Genomic DNA, 20,016 nt, shown 5'->3' on the forward strand with positions numbered 1-20,016 from the left:
ACTGCCTACCTCCTGCACCTGCTGGGGTTCTCCATCAATGTGCCGAAGTCACACCTGGGTCCCTCTCGGAAGCTCCTCTTCATCGGAGCGGTTCTAGACTCGGCGCAGTTTCGGGTTTATCCTCCCGAACAGCGGGATCGGGATATTCAGGCTCTTGATTCCGATCTTCCAGCCTTTATCCCGAGTCTCGGTCAGGTTGACGCTGCGGCTTCTGGGGCTGATGGCCTCCTGCATCCTTCTGGTGTATCACGCCAGGTGGCGGATGCGGGCTCTGCAGTGGGACCTGAAGTTTCAGTGGGTCCAGCATCAGGGCAACTTGTCCGACCACGTCTTGATCTGAGCGCACTGCAAGACAGTTGCAGTGGTGGCTCACGGACCACGATTGGGTCAGCGGCAGGTCCCTCTCCCTACCCCAACCGGAGCACGTAGTTGTGACCAATTCATCCCTCCTGGGCTGGGGGCGCACATGGGAGAGGCGGAGATAAGAGGCCTCTGGTCTCCAGCAGAGTCCCGGCTCCACATCAACCTTCTGGAGCTGCGGGCGTTCTGGCTTGCACTGAAAGCATTCCTCCCCTCTGTCCGGGGGAGTGTAGTGCAGATGTTCACGGACAACACCACCGCCATGTGGTACTCCAACAAACAGGGCGGGGTGGGGTCGTGGACCCTATGCCAGGAGGCTCTGCGCCTCTGGTAGTGGCTGGAACATCAGGGCGTGACCCTGGTGGTTCAACACCTGGCAGGTTCCCTGAACGCCAGGTTGGACAAACTCAGCCGTCGGTGCATGATGGATCACGAATGGCGGCTGAACTCGGACGTGGCGCAAGGTCTCTTTCAGCAATGGGGAGAGCCTTGGTTAGATCTATTCGCCACAGAAGAGAACACGCAATGTCATCAGTTCTGCACGTTGGAATTTCCAAGGTGGCACTCGCTTGGAGACGCCTTTACGTCGCGAGTGGAGTTGCAGTCTGTTGTACGCCTTGCCGCCTATACCACTTCTGCCCAGAGTGCTGAAGAAGATCAGACGCGGCCGGGCCCAAGTCATCCTTGTGACTCTGGACTGGGCACGAAGATACTGGTATCCCGAGTTACTCAGCATGTCAGTTGATCCCCTGATTCGTCTGTCTCTTCAGGAGGACCTTCTGTCGCAGCAGCAGGGGACTGTCCTCCACCCGAACCTGTCCAGTCTCCACCTCCATGCTTGGAGATTGAGCGGCGACAGTTGAGGCCATTTGACTTGCCTCCTGAAATCTGCGATGTAATTCTGGCAGCCAGGCGTCCCTCCACAAAATCATTATACGCCTGCAGGTGGAACAAATTTGTGGCATTGTGCACAGCAAAGGCTGTGGATCCACTCTGAGGATCCACAGAGTCTTCTTTCTCTTGCCCAGCAGGGCTCTGCTCTGGACACTATTAAGGGCTACCTCTCTGCCGTTTCCGCTTTCTTAAGGTTTCCTGAACAGCCCTCTTTATTCAAGTCCACAGTTGTAAATAGGTTCTTGAAGGGCATCACTCATATGTTCCCCCCTGTTCCTTTTGTGATGCCGCAGTGGGACTTGAACCTTGTTCTAACTTAACAGATGTGCGCTCCCTTCGAGCCACTTCATAACTGTCCTCTTCGTCTTCTTACTCTCAAGACTGCATTCCTGGTTGCCATCACCTCTGCCAGGAGAGTGAGTAAGCTCCAGGCCCTTTCTTCACAACCTCCTTTCCTTTCTGTCCATCCGGACAAAGTTGTGTTGCGGACGCGACCCTCTTTCCTGCCCAAGGTAGTCACAGCCTTCCACATTGGGCAGTCCATCCCCTTGCCCACCTTCTTCCCGCCTCCGCATCCCTCGAAAGAGGAAGAGAGGCTCCACCGTCTGGACCCAAAACGTGCGCTCTCATACTATCTGGTTCGCACACTCCAGTTCCGGGTGGAAGACCAACTGTTTGTTGGTTATGTGGCTCTAAGAAAGGTCGGGCGGTGCACAAAGGAACCATTTCTCGATGGGTCGTCTTGTGCATCAATGCTTGTTGTTCTCTGGCTAAAAAAGGGCCTCCTGAAGGGCTGCGCGCCCATTCCGCTCGGGCCACGGCGGCTACTACTGCCCTGGGTCGGGGAGTCCCCTTGCAGGGCATCTGTCTGGCAGCTACGTGGGCCTCGCTGCACACGTTTGCTAGACACTACTGCCTGGACAGCCAAGTCCGGAGAGATGGCTTTTTCGGCCGTTCCATTCTCCAGGACTTTCTGGTGTGATTATTGGTTCGCAGACCCACCACCGGGGTTGGTATTGCTGGGGCATCTATTCTAAGGTAAGGAATCTAATACTAACCTGTTTCTTTCAGATGCACAAGTTACTTACCTTCGGTAACGATATATCTGTAAGAAACAGTAGTTAGTATTAGATTCCTTACCTCCCCACCCATCCTCCCCGTTCTGCGAACCTATATCTAGGGTTAAGGGCATCCCTTCTTAGGGCCCTAGTTTCATGGCACCAGGAGTGTAAAAAAGATGGTATCGCATAAAACATAGTCTACAAATGAGACGTATCAAGATAATCATATAATAGCCTGTGAGATTGCCAAACTAATTAGCATTTTAGAAGAGGGGAGGAGGTAAACAATAGGCATTTGCCTATATCTGAGAAAACCTTTACCACTCAGTCCTCACCACTCAATACCTTTACCACGAATAACTTTACAACCAAAATGTACGTATTTTGCAGGTAAGTGAAACTGATACTGATACTACATCCCGAACCGTTGAACACAATTGCACCAAATTTGGTAGAAAGCTAGTCTTGGTCCAAAAAGAGCGCTTTTTGTTATTTGGTGTAAATCTGTTCAATAGTTTTGGAGCTATTAATGTGAAAAAAAGTATGTATTTCGAGAGACGCGGATACACACCGACCGCAATGCTGTGATTGGCTGGCAGCAACCTGAGAGGAAAGTTGCTGCCACCATTTTTTTTTTTAACGTAATTTATTGGGTTTTGTACAAAACATACACAAATCCTTACAGAAGAGCTGGTACCACGTCTGCAAGGTCTCAATCAAAAAGAGAAAGAAAAACCAAAACCCCCAACAGTTACATAGTACATGGTATGATGATACATTAGGTCTTTGTAAGCAGTGTACCGGATGAAAACAAACCTTTTGCGACGTTTCTCTTTCCATTATTTCTGCTAAAACTGTACTTTCCCTCCCCCTCCCTAACTTCCCGACGCAGACAACCATATCTGTTCTCTATTTAACATGTGCTTCCAGGAGTGGCTATGCGTTGAGCTATGTGATGTAACAGTCCTGGTTCAAGGCTTTCCCCCTCTTAGTGATCTGCCCTTCTCAAGTGTCATGTGTCATGTTCCCGTAGTGTTTGTGCTAGCGTTTCCCACGCCGCCGCTGCTTCTAGCGCTTTATCGTCGTTTCGCCTACGTGCCAGCTGATATCGTAGCGAGCTTTCACCGGTGGCCCACTTTAAGAACTCACCCTTCTATCTTTTGCTGGTTGGGCCCACTGTTGCCTTCCAATGTTTCGTGATTTCTCGTTTTGCTAATATAAGTCCCATATCTATAAATTTACTCGTAATCTTATTCCTGGGTGTGTGGGGGAACCAGTGTAGTATACTAATGGCCATATCAAATTCTAGTCGCCTCTCTGTTATCGTGTTCAGGGTATCGCCTACCTCCTTCCAGTAGAGCCCCATCGCTGGGCAGGACCATAGCATGTGGTCCAATTCTACCCCAATTTTCGTGCATCTGGGGCATGCCACCTCTTCTACCTTAAAATGATTCTGGATTTTCCCAAGAGTCAAGTTTGTTCTGTGGAGTATATAGAAGTGCACTAGTTGGAACCTTGCATTCCTCGTACTCTTCCAAGCTTGTCCCACTATTTGCGCCCAGGCTGCCTCAGGGATATTTTTACCTGAATCAGTTTTCCACTTTCCCTTCAGTACATCCAGAGGCGGCAGATCTTCATTGAGCATTCTGGAGTACAGGCACGTGACCGCCTTAAAGGTCCCTGCCGCCATCATGGTGTACTGGCAGGCCATCGACGTCTTAGGTTCCATCAGTCCTTCCTTCCAGTGTGCCTGTATCGCCCTAGTTAACGCTGCATGCAACAAGTAACCTCCTCTTGGTAAGTCAAACCTCTCCTGGAGAGTTTGGTACGACAGCATAGCCCCATCTTCGTACAGGTCTCCTAACATTTGTAATCCTGCTTCCTCCCACATCTGTAATTGTGACCAGTCTCCGCCGTGTGGTAATGCCGTTACCATCCCAAGCGGTATCTCGGGTGCATATGGATGCAGCACTCTCGCTGTACGTTGGGAGCGGTTCCAACAGAGTCTGATCGTTTTTTCCTCTGTGATGAGGTCCCTAAGGTCTAGCTTCTGTTGCAAAGCTATGTATGAGAGTACGTGGCGCGGTGTTCCCCTACCCCTTCTTGTGCTCCAGTCCCCTGAATTCCTGTGCTATTTCTTGTGTGAAGATCTGCAGTTGAGCTGTTAGGTAGTATAGCTCAAAGTCTGGGACTGCCAGCCCTCCCTCGACTTTGGGTCGTATGAGCGTCACCAGTGCGACTTGACGCCTGCCTGTGCCCCAGAGGAAAGATACTATTAGTGACTTCAGTAATTTGAAAGTGGAGCTGGGTATCCACACTGGTAGTGTCCTAAAATAATATAGGAAGTGAGGGAGTCCCACCATCTTCAAGAGGTATTTGCGGCCTGTCACTGATAACAGGAGGGTGGCCCAGAAGGCCATGCAACCTTTTAGCGCCCTCACTCCACGGCCCACATTCCCCTCCAGCATGTTCGCCGCCGTGTGATAGATGTGTACACCTAGGTATTTCAAGCAGGTGGGTTCCCAGTTAATTGCTCGAGCTAGGTTTGGTCTAGTCTCTCCCTGCCTCACTGGAAACAGACATGTCTTGGACCAATTTACTCACAAGCCCGAGATTTCTCCAAAGCCTGAGAGCAGGTTTTCCACCCCTGCCAGCGCCCCGTCAGCATCCCCAAGGAAGAGCAGGAGGTCGTCTGCATAAAGCGATTGTAGGAGAGTAGGGTCTGCAATCCTATGATCACCCCAGATTTTTGCTTTTTGCTTCACTGGTTTACGACTTCTCTGGCTGTGGGCCTGCTAATCAGACCCACAGCCTTGCTGTTCTCTCACTAAATTGACATGTGTACCTTAGGTGCACTTACCAATTGGTACTGGGCCACCTTATCAGACCCTGTAACTCAGGGCATAGGTGTACCCAGGGCCTACCAGGGGCTGCAGCATGCATTATGCCACCCCTGACTGGCCATCTAAAGCTGACACAACTGGCTGCACGACAGCTGGGGAAAGGTGGTGTAATCACCCCTCGCTTTAGATATAGTATACCTATATCTAACCCTAAAATGGACACATAGATTCCTATCAGTCACTCCTATGGCAGGCTTTAACAATCCTGAAGGCAGAGTGCTTGGAATCATGTGAGATGGTGCTCTGGCATGAGCTGAGCCCGTTTGCAGCTTGCGGAACCAAGTCCTAATAGCTGTTCCATGATAACGCGTACCATATACTCTTAAGTGCATTATAATCCTCGCGGTTATATGCCAACTCTGGTATCGCTTTATCAAAACATGTCGAGTAAGGTGTCATACGAATTGGAATACTAACCCCTCGCCAATTCTGGCGACGAGGTTAGCATTCCACCCTTCTAGAGGGACACGACATGTATGTAACTGTGAACCCCGGTTAAAGTTAACTCAAGCCTCAGCATCACAAAATGGATGCTGCCACCACAGACACAAGTCTGACCTCCTGCTGCTGGGAGTCCTTCCAGCGAGGGAGGCTTGGACAAAGGGTTTCCTGTCAGGGGCGGTGCTAGCACCATCCCAGACAGGTTTTGTGTGTCCTGGGTAGGCAGGGCTTTAGAGGAAGGTGACTGCAAGTGGCACCCCGGTGCTCACTATGCATAGGCCGGCTAGAACCAGTTCCAGGGGCACACCAGCCCCTGAGCTGGGGAAAGTCCGGCATGGGAGAGGGGTGTAACCACCCCCCTTTCTGGTCCCACCCATGGGCAGGACCTAGTCGCGTGCCAGCCCCTTTTCCTAGTATAAAGTTAGGAGCGGGCCCCCTTCCAGATTAGATAATCTTTGAATCCTGAAACTACTTTCTACGAAAGGAACTCTCGACTTCTTCTCAAGATTTCTCCCTTGTGACTAAGGAGTAGTCACCCTGCATCCGCAGGCACCATCCAAGCATCGCGGTCTGCTGTAAGTCTCTCCTCCGGATCAAGACTGCCCAGCTCGACGAGAACCGGCTTCCCTGGCACCTCTGACCTCAACCTGCATCATCAGCCCAGCTGAGATCCGTGGGTGTGACGAGACCTCGAGGGACCGGCCATCTTCAGGACTGCACGACGCTTGCCCAGCACGACCGCCGAGGGATCCTCGAGTGAGTGCTTTGGGGTCCAAGAAGCCCCAACCCTGAGCAGCTCCAGCACCGAAGTTCAGCCTCCCAGCCTCCACGAGATCTGCGTGGGGCCCTTCTGCTTGTTTGCTGCTCACCGCGTTGTCTGGCTACTAGCCCGCTGGCTTGTGGCCTTTCCGATGACGAACGACGACATCAACACCGCTGGTCTGGTTGCTCCAGACTGGCCCTTGCTCCCCTCCAACAGAGGAGCACCCCGGACCCTCCTGGTCCACTCCAGACGCCATTTTGAGTCCACCGCGTGGGCTTGCATTTGCCAAGACTTGTTGCCCCAATCCTTGGTCCAGCGACATCGACAGCAAATACCATTGTGGGACAGCTCGCACCTCCATCCTGGTCGCCGACAAAGCCTCCTGGTCCGTGAGACGGCAGAGCCTAGCGTCGCCCACTCACCTGGTCGAGGTGACTCCATCCGGTGCCATCCTGGTGCCCATCTAATCACTGGCTAGTGATTCAGAACTTGGTCCCCTCTGCTTACAGGTGTCTTCCATCTTCGATCCAGGCTTGGATCACTCCGAACTCCAACACTGGTCGCCTGCCAGCAACTTCTTCTTTCAGGCTCCATAGACTGCAACGAGGATTTCCGACGTCTTTCCAGACCTATGCAGCCGCAGCCCCTGGGCTAGGTAACCTCGGCATTTCGGTGCTCCAGCATAGCCTCACTATCCAAGGGTCCAGATCCTTTTTCGTTTCAGCTCTACCTAGTCGGATTCGTCCGATAACACTAACTTTGTAATTCCTAGCAACCATAGACTTTGTTCCGCATCCCGCGTGAGAGTGCACACTCTGCACCCGATCTCCCTAGGCCTCCTGCTAGTAATCTGAAGGTTCAGTAGTCCAGTCCTAGCGATCCCAAAGCCTATTAGAGTAGTACTCACCTGCTAGTAATTTCGCATTCCACTTTTAGAGTATATGGTTTTTCGTGCCCCTCGGGCATTTGTGTAAATTGTGCTCTTCGAGTGTTTTCCAAAGAGCTTTGTATTGTGCTTAGCACCCTGTCCTCATAAAGAGTCCAGGGTTGTTGTGTTCTAAATAAATACACATTATTTTCATAACAACTTGTGTGGTGTCCTTTCACTTGATGTTCAAGGGGTATATGTGATGGTATAACAGCTGGCTTAACACGCCCTCTAGAGTCTAGCCTAAAGACTGCTCTTGTCCATGCTACTAGGATAGCTGGTCTATCGGTTGACTTACAACCAATCATCAATAAGGGTTGTTTGGACTGATACATAGTGATCACTAGAATAGTGAGCACTGCATATCAGGCCAACTTCTCACATTGGTGAGCAGCGGTTGGGATTTGAGCTTGCTGTTGTTTTACCACACGTATCCTAAGAAAATCATTGTGAAAGATCACATAAGTATTAAGGTACATATAGCTTAGCTTAGAATACTCTGAGTTCTACTGAACCAGCTGTTGTAGTTCAACAGGGCCTAGCACACCCTGACTACAACTCTTAGCAAGGGATCAGTAGGCAAACAAATAGTGTAGGTAGGTGCATCACTTACACCACACTAGAAGCATGTCGGACAAAGGAGGGAACTCAGAAGCCCCCCTTGTGTCAGTGGACCCTCCACAGGTCACTTCACGATATGCTGCTCTTAGCTTCCAGGAGATGAGACAAATCTGTACATCCAGGAAGCTAAAACAGGGTTCTAACCCTACCATTCCTTTTCTGATTGGTCTCTTAGAGACTTATGATGCCAGGAGGACTGCCAACGCAGATCCTTCTCATCCAGATGGGAATATGCCCCCCTTAGAGGGAACCCTTGGGGACCCTGACCGCCTCCTCAATGGCACTGGTAGTGAAGAGGAGGAGGAGGAACAGGAGTTGTCAGGGGATGAGGCAGACAAAGGTCAGGTAGAAGTCAGTAGACTCACTAGGACCAACTTAAGTAAGCATGAGAATGGACTTTGGGGACCCCCAGGGCCACTCTCAGGTGGACTTAACATTGGGAATGGACGAGTTAGGTCTCTATCCAGAGGCTCCAACAGATCCATTCGAACCAATGGCTCTCAGACCTCTTCTCATAGAGGGATGTCATCCCCTTAGAGAAGGGAGCATGAAGCTAAGATGCGGGAAGCCAATCTGAGGATTGAAAGGGAAGAACTTGCCCTGGCCAAAGAAAGGCTTGCCTTTGCTAGAGAGCAAAAGTTAAGTGGGCTAGATCTCACTGGTGGCAGCATTTTACCTAAAGAAAAGGACAGGAGTTTAGATACTAGACACCTGAGTAAGATAGTGCCGCCCTTTAAACAAGGGGAGTACATCCACAAATGGATAACTGCTTTGGAGAGGGCCTGCACTGTCCAGTGCGTCCCCCAGAGTCAGTGGGCAGCTGTCTTGTGGCTCTCCTTTGAAGGCAAAGGTAGAGATAAGCTCCTCACTACTAGAGCTGAGGATGCTAACATTTACCAAGTCCTGAAAAGTACACTGATAGATGGGTTTGGCCTAACCACTGAGCAGTACAGGTTGCTGTTCAGGGATACCCAGAAAACTCAGTCTCAGGATTGGTCTGATTTTGTGGATTGTGCCACTAAGGCTTTGGAGGGCTGGTTGCTGGGCAGTAAGGTTACTGATTATACAGGATTGTACAATCTGATCATGAGGAAACAGATTTTAAACAATTGTCAGAACCAGTTGTTGCATCAGCACCTTGTTGACTCAGATCTGACCTCTCCCCAAGAATTGGGAAAGAAGGCAGACAGATGGGTCAGAACAAGGGTCAAGCAGAACCAGGGCCAGAACCAGGGTGGTCAGAAGAAAGCAGACCAGAAGGGTAATAATACCAAAGGTGAACAAAATGACCAGAAGTCTTCGACAGGTCCCCAACAAACCAAAGAGGGTGGGGGTCAGGCTTCCCAGAAGAAGACTCAAGAAGGCCAGTCTAAAAGGTGGTGCGAGTACTGTAAAAGTAAAACTCACTGGTTTAGTGAGTGCACCAAGAAAGGAGGGCAAACTCCTGCCACTGCAGCCCCTAAGGCACCTGCACCCCCTAGTACAGTCAGCAGTGGTAGTGCACCTCCCAAGGGATTAGTTGGGTTACCCTTGGGTTCTGAAGGGTATGACAACTTAGTTGGCACACTCACTCAGGCTGTCCTTGTCTGTACAGGGGATGTGGATATATCCCCTGATGCCAGTCCCAATACCTTGGGCAAATACAGACAGACACCTTTTATCAATGGCAAGATGGCTCAGGCCTACAGGGACACTTGTGCCAGTGTCACAATGGTGACACCTAACTTTGTGGACCCTGGACAGATCATGCTAGGTCCAGAGTACCTAGTGACCAATGCCAGCAATGTCACTACCCACCATAGTATGGCAATTGTTGATTTCTCCTGGGGAGGGGTAAGTGGCCAAAAGAAGGTTGTTGTTAGTTCAGACCTCCCAGTTGAATGTTTGTTGGGCAATGATTTGAAGTCATCCCTATGGTCAGAAGTGGAGCAGAGGACTCACATGGAAATGTTAGGCTTGCCAGCACATGTGCTTGCTGTGACTAGGTCACAGGCCAGAAGATGCCCCACTGAACAGGTGCTGGATCCTGGAACAATGGACCAGACACCTTCCAAGAAGAAGAGCAGTAGGGTTAAGGCATTGCCTTCTCCCTTGCCCCAGGTTGTGGATCAAGTCTCAGAGGAGGCTGGCCTCAAAGAGCTGAGGGAAACTGAGCCTAAAGAACTTGAACCTGATCAGGTTGAGTTTCTGGGTTCAGGGGGACCCTCCAGAGAAGACCTGGGGAAGGCACAGTTAGACTGCCCTTCCCTTGAACCCCTCGGACAGCAGGCTGCTGCTGAGGCTGCAGGGAACGCCACAGGTGCCCACAGGGTATACTGGGAAGATGGACTCCTATACTCTGAGTCAAGAGACCCCAAACCTGGTGCAACCAGGAGGCTGGTCATCCCCTTGTCTCTGAGAGGTTTCCTTCTCACCTTGGCCCATGAGATTCCCCTTGCAGGTCACTTAGGCCAGAATAAGACTTGGGACAGAATTGTCTCACACTTTCACTGGCCTCACATGAATGAAGATACCAAGGAGTTTTGTCGCTCCTGTGTCACTTGCCAAGCCAGTGGTAAGTCAGATGGCACAACAAAGGCCCCCCTTATACCAATGCCTGTGGTGGGGGTGCCCTTTGAAAGAGTGGGGATTGACATTGTTGGTCCAATGGAACCCCAGACAGCATCAGGGCACACGTTTATACTGGTGGTGGTGGACCATGCCACCAGGTATCCTGAAGCTATTCCCCTTAGGATCACTACAGCACCTGTTGTGGCAAGAGCCCTAGTTGGAGTGTTCTCCAGAGTGGGCTTCCCTAAGGAGGTTGTCTCTGACAGAGGTGCAAACTTCATGTCAGGATATTTGACTGCTATGTGGAAGGAATGTGGTGTCAACTACAAGTTCACTACACCCTATCATCCACAATGCAATGGGCTTGTTGAAAGGTTCAACAGGACCCTAAAAGGGATGATTCATGGACTACCTGAAAAGCTCAGGCGTAGATGGGATGTCCTGATACCCTGCCTTTTGTTTGCTTACAGAGAGGTCCCACAGAAGGGGGTTGGCTTCAGCCCTTTTGAACTTCTGTATGGGCACCCTGTAAGAGGACCCCTGTGTTTGGTGAAGGAAGGATGGGAGAGACCTCTCAAAAAGCCTGCAACCAACATAGTGGACTATGTACTTGGTCTCCGCTCCAGGATGGCTGAGTATATGGAAAAGGCTTCTAAAAACCTTGAGGCAAGCCAAGAACTCCAAAAAGCTTGGCATGACCAAAAGGCTGTCCTGACTGTGTACCAGCCTGGACAGAAGGTGTGGGTGCTGGAGCCAGTGGCCCCAGCTGCACTCAAAGACAAATGGTCTGGGCCCCACACAATCCTTGAGCAAAAGGGAGAGGTCACCTACCTGGTGGACCTTGGAACTCCCAGGAGCCCCCACAGGGTGCTCCATGTGAACAGGCTCAAAGCATATGTTGACAGGAAGGACATGAGCTTGCTCATGGCCACAGATGAGGGACAGGAGGAAGAGAGTGACCCTCTCCCAGACCTGCTCACTCAGAATCCTGATGATGGATCAGTAGATGGTGTTGTCTTTTGTGGCAGCCTCTCTGACCATCAACAGAAGGATTGTAAACCGGTTCTTCAATCCTTCAGACATATGTTCTCTCTGACACCCAGTCAAACCAATTGGTGTACCCATGAGGTTGACACTGGTGACAGCCTGCCAGTCAAGAGTAAAATCTACAGGCAGCCTGATCATGTTAGAGACTGCATTAAGACAGAAGTGCAGACAATGTTGGAACTGGGAGTCATTGAGCCCTCAGATAGCCCTTGGGCTAGCCCAGTAGTTCTAGTGCCTAAACCTCACACCCAGGGTGGTAAGAAAGAGATGAGGTTTTGCGTAGACTACAGAGGCCTCAATGCAGTCACTAAGACTGATGCCCACCCAATACCAAGGGCAGATGAGCTTATAGATAGATTGGCTTCTGCCAACTACTGAAAGTACATTTGACCTGACAGCTGGGTATTGGCAAATCAGGTTAGCTGAGGATGCCAAGCCCAAGACAGCATTTTCAACCCCTGGTGGACATTATCAATTTGTGGTAATGCCCTTTGGTCTGAAAAATGCACCTGCCACCTTCCAAAGGCTGGTTAATCAAGTTCTCACTGGGCTGGATGACTTCTGTGCAGCATATCTTGATGATATAGCTGTCTTTAGTTCCACCTGGGAGGATCACCTGGTCCACCTGAGGAAAGTGTTAGAGGCACTGCAAGCAGCAGGTCTCACTATCAAAGCCACAAAGTGCCAGATAGGGCAGACACATGTTGTATACCTGGGCCACCTTGTAGGTGGAGGCCAGGTTCAGCCACTGGAGAGCAAGATACAATCCATAAAGGATTGGGCTCCTCCAACCACCCAGACTCAGGTTCGAGCTTTCTTGGGCCTGACTGGTTATTTCAGGAAATTTGTCAGAAATGATGGATCAAAAGTGACTCCACTTAATGAACTGACAAGTAAAAAGATGCCAAAGAAAGTTCAGTGGACAGCAGGCTGTCAAAAAGCATTCAATGACCTAAAGCAGGCCATGTGCACAGCACCTATCCTAAAGAGTCCAGACTACTCCAAACCATTCATTGTCCAAACAGATACTTCTGAGTTGGGTGTGGGAGCTGTTCTATCTCAGCTGAATTTTGATGGTCATGACCAGCCCATTGCTTTTATAAGCAGAAGGCTGACCCCCAGAGAGAAAAATTGGTCAGCTATTTAGAGGGAGGCCTTTGCTGTGGTTTGGGCCCTGAAGAAACTGAAGCCATACTTGTTTGGCACTCATTTCAAGATTCAGACCGACCATAAGCCCCTCTTGTGGCTAAATCAGATGAAGGATGAAAACCCCAAACTACTTAGGTGGTCCATTTCCCTACAGGGGATGGATTTTACAGTGGAGCATAGACCTGGCACTGATCATGGCAATGCAGATGTGCTCTCCAGGTATTTCCACTTAGAGCAAGAAGACTCACCTGGTCAAGGTTAGTTTATTGTCCCAAAGTTTGGGGGGGGGGGGTCATGTAGGAGAGTAGGGTCTGCAATCCTATGATCACCCCAGATTTTTGCTTTTTGCTTCACTGGTTTACGACTTCTCTGGCTGTGGGCCTGCTAATCAGACCCACAGCCTTGCTGTTCTCTCACTAAATTGACACGTGTACCTTAGGTGCACTTACCAATTGGTACTGGGCCACCTTATCAGACCCTGTAACTCAGGGCATAGGTGTACCCAGGGCCTACCAGGGGCTGCAGCATGTATTATGCCACCCCTGACTGGCCATCTAAAGCTGACACAACTGTCTGCACGACAGCTGGGGCAAGGTGGTGTAATCACCCCTCGCTTTAGATATAGTATACCTATATCTAACCCTAAAATGAACACATAGATTCCTATCAGTCACTCCTATGGCAGGCCTTAACAATCCTGAAGGCAGAGTGCTTGGAATCATGTGAGATGGTGCTCTGGCATGAGCTGAGCCCGTTTGCAGCTTGCGGAACCAAGTCCTAATAGCTGTTCCATGATAACGCGTACCATATACTCTTAAGTGCATTATAATTCTCGCGGTTATATGCCAACTCTGGTATCGCTTTATCAAAACATGTCGAGTAAGGTGTCATACGAATTGGAATACTAACCCCTCACCAATTCTGGCGACGGGGTTAGCATTCCACCCTTCTAGAGAGACACGACATGTATGTAACTGTGAACCCCGGTTAAAGTTAACTCAAGCCTCAGCATCACAAAATGGATGCTGCCACCACAGACACAAGTCTGACCTCCTGCTGCGGGGAGTACTTCCAGCGAGAGAGGCTTGGACAAAGGGTTTCCTGTCAGGGGCGGTGCTAGCACCATCCCAGACAGGGTTTTGTGTATCCTGGGTAGGCAGGGCTTTAGAGGAAGGTGACTGCAAGTGGCACCCCGGTGCTCACTATGCATAGGCCGGCTAGAACCAGTTCCAGGGGCACACCAGCCCCTGAGCTGGGGAAAGTCCGGCATGGGAGAGGGGTGTAACCACCCCCCTTTCTGGTCCCACCCATGGGCAGGACCTAGTCGCATGCCAGCCCCTTTTCCTAGTATAAAGTTAGGAGCGGGCCCCCTTCCAGATTAGATCATCTTTGAATCCTGAAACTACTTTCTACGAAAGGAACTCTCGACTTCTTCTCAAGATTTCTCCCTTGTGACTAAGGAGTAGTCACCCTGCATCCGCAGGCACCATCCAAGCATCGCGGTCTGCTGTAAGTCTCTCCTCCGGATCAAGACTGCCCAGCTCGACAAGAACCGGCTTGCTCACCGCGTTGTCTGGCTACTAGCCCGCTGGCTTGTGGCCTTCCCGACGACGAACGACGACATCAACACCGCTGGTCTGGTTGCTCCAGACTGGCCCTTGCTCCCCTCCAACAGAGGAGCACCCCGGACCCTCCTGGTCCACTCCAGACGCCATTTTGAGTCCACCGCGTGGGCTTGCATTTGCCAAGACTTGTTGCCCCAATCCTGGGTCCAGCGACGTCGACAGCAGATACCATCGTGGGACAGCTCGCACCTCCATCCTGGTCGCCGACAATGCCTCCTGGTCCGTGAGACTGCAGAGCCCAGCGTCGCCCACTCACCTGGTCGAGGTGACTCCATCCGGTGCCATCCTGGTGCCCATCTAATCACTGGCTAGTGATTCAGAACTTGGTCCCCTCTGCTTACAGGTGTCTTCCATCTTCGATCCAGGCTTGGATCACTCCGAACTCCAACACTGGTCGCCTGCCAGCAACTTCTTCTTTCAGGCTCCATAGACTGCAACGAGGATTCCCGACGTCTTTCCAGACCTATGCAGCCGCAGCCCCTGGGCTAGGTAACCTCGGCATTTCGGTGCCCCAGCATAGCCTCACTATCCAAGGGTCCAGATCCTTTTTCGTTTCAGCTCTACCTAGTCGGATTCGTCCGATAACTCTAACTTTGTAATTCCTAGCAACCATAGACTTTGTTTCGCATCCCGCGTGAGAGTGCACACTCTGCACCCGATCTCCCTAGGCCTCCTGCTAGTAATCTGAAGGTTCAGTAGTCCAGTCCTAGCGATCCCAAAGCCTATTAGAGTAGTACTTACCTGCTAGTAATTTCGCATTCCACTTTTAGAGTATATGGTTTTTCGTGCCCCTCGGGCATTTGTGTAAATTGTGCGATTCGAGTGTTTTCCAAAGAGCTTTGTATTGTGCTTAGCACCCTGTCCTCATAAAGAGTCCAGGGTTGTTATGTTCTAAATAAATACACTTTATTTTCATAACAACTTGTGTGGTTTCCTTTCACTTGATGTTCAAGGGGTATATGTGATGGTATAACAGCTGGCTTAACACGCCCTCTAGAGTCTAGCCTAAAGACTGCTCTTGTCCATGCTACTAGGATAGCTGGTCTATCGGTTGACTTACAACCAATCATCAATAAGGGTTGTTTGGACTGATACATAGTGATCACTAGAATAGTGAGCACTGCATATCAGGCCAACTTCTCACAGCGATATGTACTGTTGCTCGCCTCTATTCTCTAGGCCTTCGTAGTGTTTCCCTGTTTGAATCTCAACCGCGAGGGGTTCCACTGCTAAGGCAAACAGTAATGGCGATAAGGAGCATCCCTGCCTCGTTCCTAGTTCCACTGGGTATTGTGATGATAACAGCGAGTGTTAGAAATGCGATCCCTGGCTGGCCAGGGCTTGCGCCAAAGTCAGTCAGAGACCACCACTCCTAAGTCAGGGCAAGGGAGTTACACGCCAAGATTACCCCTGCTCACCCTCTAGGTAACGTGGCGCGAGCAGCAAGGCTAAACTTGGAGGCGATATGAGTTAAGTATTTGCGCACGCACCCCAGCAACAACACCCAAGGCCCACCACAAAGGAAACTCCACACAAGGTTATATAAAAAATAGCCTTTGTATTACAATAAACACATTAGATAAAAACACACACTTTACAAGGGGCACGGGCAGAATTTACAGGGGATATTTACAAGACAGGGCCACCTGGACCACTGTCAGGAATCAGAAGTAACACTTTCAGAAATAGCACTTAGAATGTAAATTACTGTAGCACAAAATATAAAAATAGAGCACACAACCAGTAATTACTGGTAACTAGGACCTCACTAGCACCACCTGCACTAGGGAGAAAACAACCACCTAAGTATTACAATACCTGTAGGGGTGTAAGAACATAACACATGATGCAATGCATAACATTCATTCAGAGGTGTCAGGAGGGAAAACACATGACGCATAAAAACACATTCAGAGGTGCATAACAATAACAATTGCGTCACAAGTCACCACCTGTGACTGTCCCTGTGTCCCAATGTCAGGGCCTAAACGTGGCAGTTGCCCACAAAGTGCTGGGCAACTGGTGCAATTGATGGGGCCAACGTGGGAGCCTCTCTAGGCTCTGCCCAACTGACTGTCTCCTGAACCTCTCTGGGCTCGTGAAACAAATGGCCCCTGAGCCTCTCAGGGCTCATAACCAAGAAATGTCCCAGCCTCTCTGGGCTCTTAACATCAAGCAATGCCCCCAAGAGCCTCGGGGCTCTAAGAACACTTGCCCCTTCGTTGGAGTCCCTCGTGGGGGACTCAAAATACAAACAAAGGCACCCTGCACCTCTCGGGGCCCTCAGCACGAAATGCCCCACTGGTTGGAGCGGCCCCCCTGGCAACCGGGGCCGCTCTGCGCACGAAGCAGAACTGTCCCTCACTCAGGGAGAGAGCACTGGGGGAGGGGGGAGGGGGCGGGCAACGTCAACGTGCCCCGACGCCTCCCCCTTCTCTGGGCAACACTGCACTCACCCGGTCTGGTCTCTCCGTAGGCTGCGGGGACGCTGGCGGTCTCCTTCCTCGGCGGGAGCTTGGCTCTCCTCCTTGCCGGGCCGCGGGCGGGGCTCTCTCACCCTCGAGAGCCTCGCCGAGGACAAGACGCTGGGCTCCTTCTTCCTCCTGGGCAGTACGTGCGGCCGGCGCCCCAGCCGCGATTAGGCCGCCATTTTCCCCGACGTCCTCGAGGACGCTTCTCCCGTTGCCGGGCAACACTCCGGCCAGGCTAAAGCTCGATAGGCTGGCGAGACAGCCAATGGCAGCGCGGCCCTGCAGACGAGCCCCCCAGGCTCCGGGTCGCGCTGCTGAGGCCGAGGGGAACTTCTTTTTGCCGCAATCCGGGGTAGCCTCCCAGGAATTCACAAATAAAAGCGAGGTGGCACTCGCTTGGGCGGACAAAGCGCTTCTCAGCGCTAAAAGGCAATTTAAAGCACTCCCTGCGCTAGCTGAATTTTTAAAGTGCCTCCTGCGCAAAAGTAGCAAATATAGCTCTATTAAGCGCTGGGGCCGAAATCGAGCGCTCCCAAGCGCTATGGGAGAGCTCAGGCCCCCAAAGTCCAGGCAGAGCCCCTCAGCAAGGCAGGGGGGGCAAGGCTGGGCCCAGAGCCAGCTCACTGGGTCTCCAGGCAGAGAGACACCCCAAGTGGCGGTCCTCTGGCCCAGCAGCAGCAACAGCCCCCCTCAGGATCCTGGAAAAGAACAGTTTCAGTGGGGACACAGCCCCATTTTTATACACCAAATCCTTTGTTCTGGCACAGGGTGGGGGCAGACCCAGTCGCAGCTGGTCCTTGAGTACCCTTGATGGCCCAACCACCCCTTTCTTTCACTGGCAGGGCTAGGGTCATCAGTCACACCACAGGGGGGCAGAGCCAGCATTGTCTGGGGAAAACCCAGCCTCATTCAGGCCACAGGTACACTCCTCCCCAGCCATCACTCATGCTAATCTCACACTCACCACCGGGCAGACCCAGCCAGCCTTCCTGGAGCCAGGCTCACCAGCCAGCTCCAGCCAATCACACGCCAGGCATATTTTATATTAATATGCCAACTCCTAGAAGTGGCACTTCTACATATGACACACTCAAGCGACACACACCATTGCGAAGCATTCACTCTCACGAGTTCGCACATATCAAATTCGAATTTGTACACCCCACGCATCAGGAACTACCAGGGACACATACATTCCCCATGCATTCCTATGGGAGGGCAGGCCTATCTCATCACATGCACTCAGAGTGCGCACGCACTTTCCACTGGGACACAGTGAAAATGCGCAGAACCCAAAAATCACCATCACCAGGTCACCATTACAAGCAAAAAGTCTAGGGGTGAACCTGCCATAAGGGCCAAGTCCAACACAACCCCCTTCCAGCCAAAACGCAGGGTAGACCAATCACCACCGTGATGAACTTCCCTGATTGGGGCGATAGAACGCGGGCCCGCAACTGCAGGGACACCCTCCTGTTCTACGCCACGGTGAACCCATGGGATTCCTTCTCAAACCACTGTCTGGACCAACTGGGCTACCCCACTGGTACTCCCAAGCTGTCTGCGGCCAGGACCAGGCCCTGGGCCACCCAGGTGCCACCGGTCCTTGCCTATTCGCAGAGCGGGGGGTAGTAACCCCTGGCACATAGTAGCCATTCTCCACTCTTCCTGTCTGCAAGACAGGACTAGACTGCCACTGGTTCTCCAGCCTGGGGTCTACAACCTCAGGCGGACCAGGAGTCTCGGGGCAGGCTCTCCTCCCCCTACCTCTTCTTCTAGGGTTCCTCCTCCTCCTGCGAGGGGTACCCTTACAACGCCACTCCAACCCAGGGCTTATCCACTCAGGTTGTACCGGGGTCAGAGGTGGGCTCTCCCACCCTCTGCACCCCCTTTCAGAGGTCTGCCCTCTCCCAACTGGAGAAGTTCCTCTGGAAGAAGAACCGGTCAGGACACTGGTTACAGTCGTCCTGCCCTTCAGGTCAGGCTGAACCTGAACCTGAACCTGGCCTCCCAACCTCCGGTCTAAAACCTTTGGTGGAACAATTTCCTGGCACCCCAGGACTTCTGGGGACTCACACGCAATCCCCCCTGAGGCTGACACATGACCCATGTGTTGTGTGACTGTCTGCCTGGCGCAGATCTCCCGCCTCCTGTCCACCTGACAGTGCGCAAAGATCCCCCAGCACAGAAGTGGCGCCATCCGGGTCCCCCCAAGAAGATCTAGCCCAACTGGCTAGTCCCTGGTCCACTGGTGCATCCACTGGGAAACATATCCCCCAATCACTCCTCACTTCGGACTTCTGTGCACTCCCTCCTGGAGTAGCACTGCCGGACACTGGAACCCCTGGAGCTCTAGTTACAGACGCTCCAGGTTCCGTAGACACTAGGCGATCCTCCTCAAGTGTACTAACCGGACAGCCTAGGTCCCTAACCTGGTGTTCCCTCAAGAAACCATCCAAGTCCTGAGGCAGGGCTTCGGGCGCCTGGGGGCCCTCGGTCTCCCTCTCACTCCTGCTCCACTGAGCCAGGCAGTGAGCCCCTATACCCTCCTCGCTATCCTGGGACCTAGCTGGGCTACACTGAGCCTCCTCCACCACGCTGGGCTGGAGGATACCCGAACCACTACTTTTGGAGTCACTCCCTAATGACTCTAGAGAACCTCTGGCACTCTCCCAGCAGTCTGCTTCACTTGCAAGTTCCCAAGGATCCATGGTTTCACACCTCAACAAGTGTTGCCGCAACTCCGGCCAACAACGACTGAGCACCTGCTCCTTGAGAATAAGATCAAACAGTTTGTCAAAATCAGGTCCCGTGGGAACCTCTAACCACTCTATCAATGCACACTGACAGTCACCTGCAAACTCCTCCCAAGACTGGTGAGACAGTTTCCTACTGTCCCTGAACTGCAACCTATACTCCTCTTCTAGGGAAACAGGTACCAGGCTGTGGGAACTGGGGGTGGGACTTCCGGCACTGGGTTCTATATAGCTGCCACCACTGGACTCAACCCTCCCTGGGGAATCCAGACAATCAACACTGCGCGCAGGGGATAGTCTACCCTCCAGAGCTACCTTGCTTCTGGTGGAGACCCTCTCAGCCTCCTCTATCCTTTCCTGCGCTAAGACCCTCTCAGTTTTTAGCTGTTGCTTCTTAACCTCCAGCTGCGCCATAGCCTGGGCATGCTCTAACCTGAGCTTCTCTAA

The 20,016-nt window shown here is 51.8% G+C and overlaps 1 protein-coding gene across 1 annotated transcript in view; it reads left to right on the forward strand.

Moving 5' to 3' along the window:
* LOC147692491 (adenosine deaminase domain-containing protein 2-like) overlaps positions 1 to 20,016 on the forward strand; it is a 539,931-nt gene that overhangs the window by 464,302 nt on the left and 55,613 nt on the right. The gene's annotated exons all lie outside the window — the stretch shown is intronic.

Source organism: Lissotriton vulgaris, chromosome 9 (genome assembly GCF_964263255.1).
Source record: "Lissotriton vulgaris chromosome 9, aLisVul1.2, whole genome shotgun sequence".
In the NCBI taxonomy this organism is placed as follows: Eukaryota; Metazoa; Chordata; class Amphibia; order Caudata; family Salamandridae; genus Lissotriton; species Lissotriton vulgaris.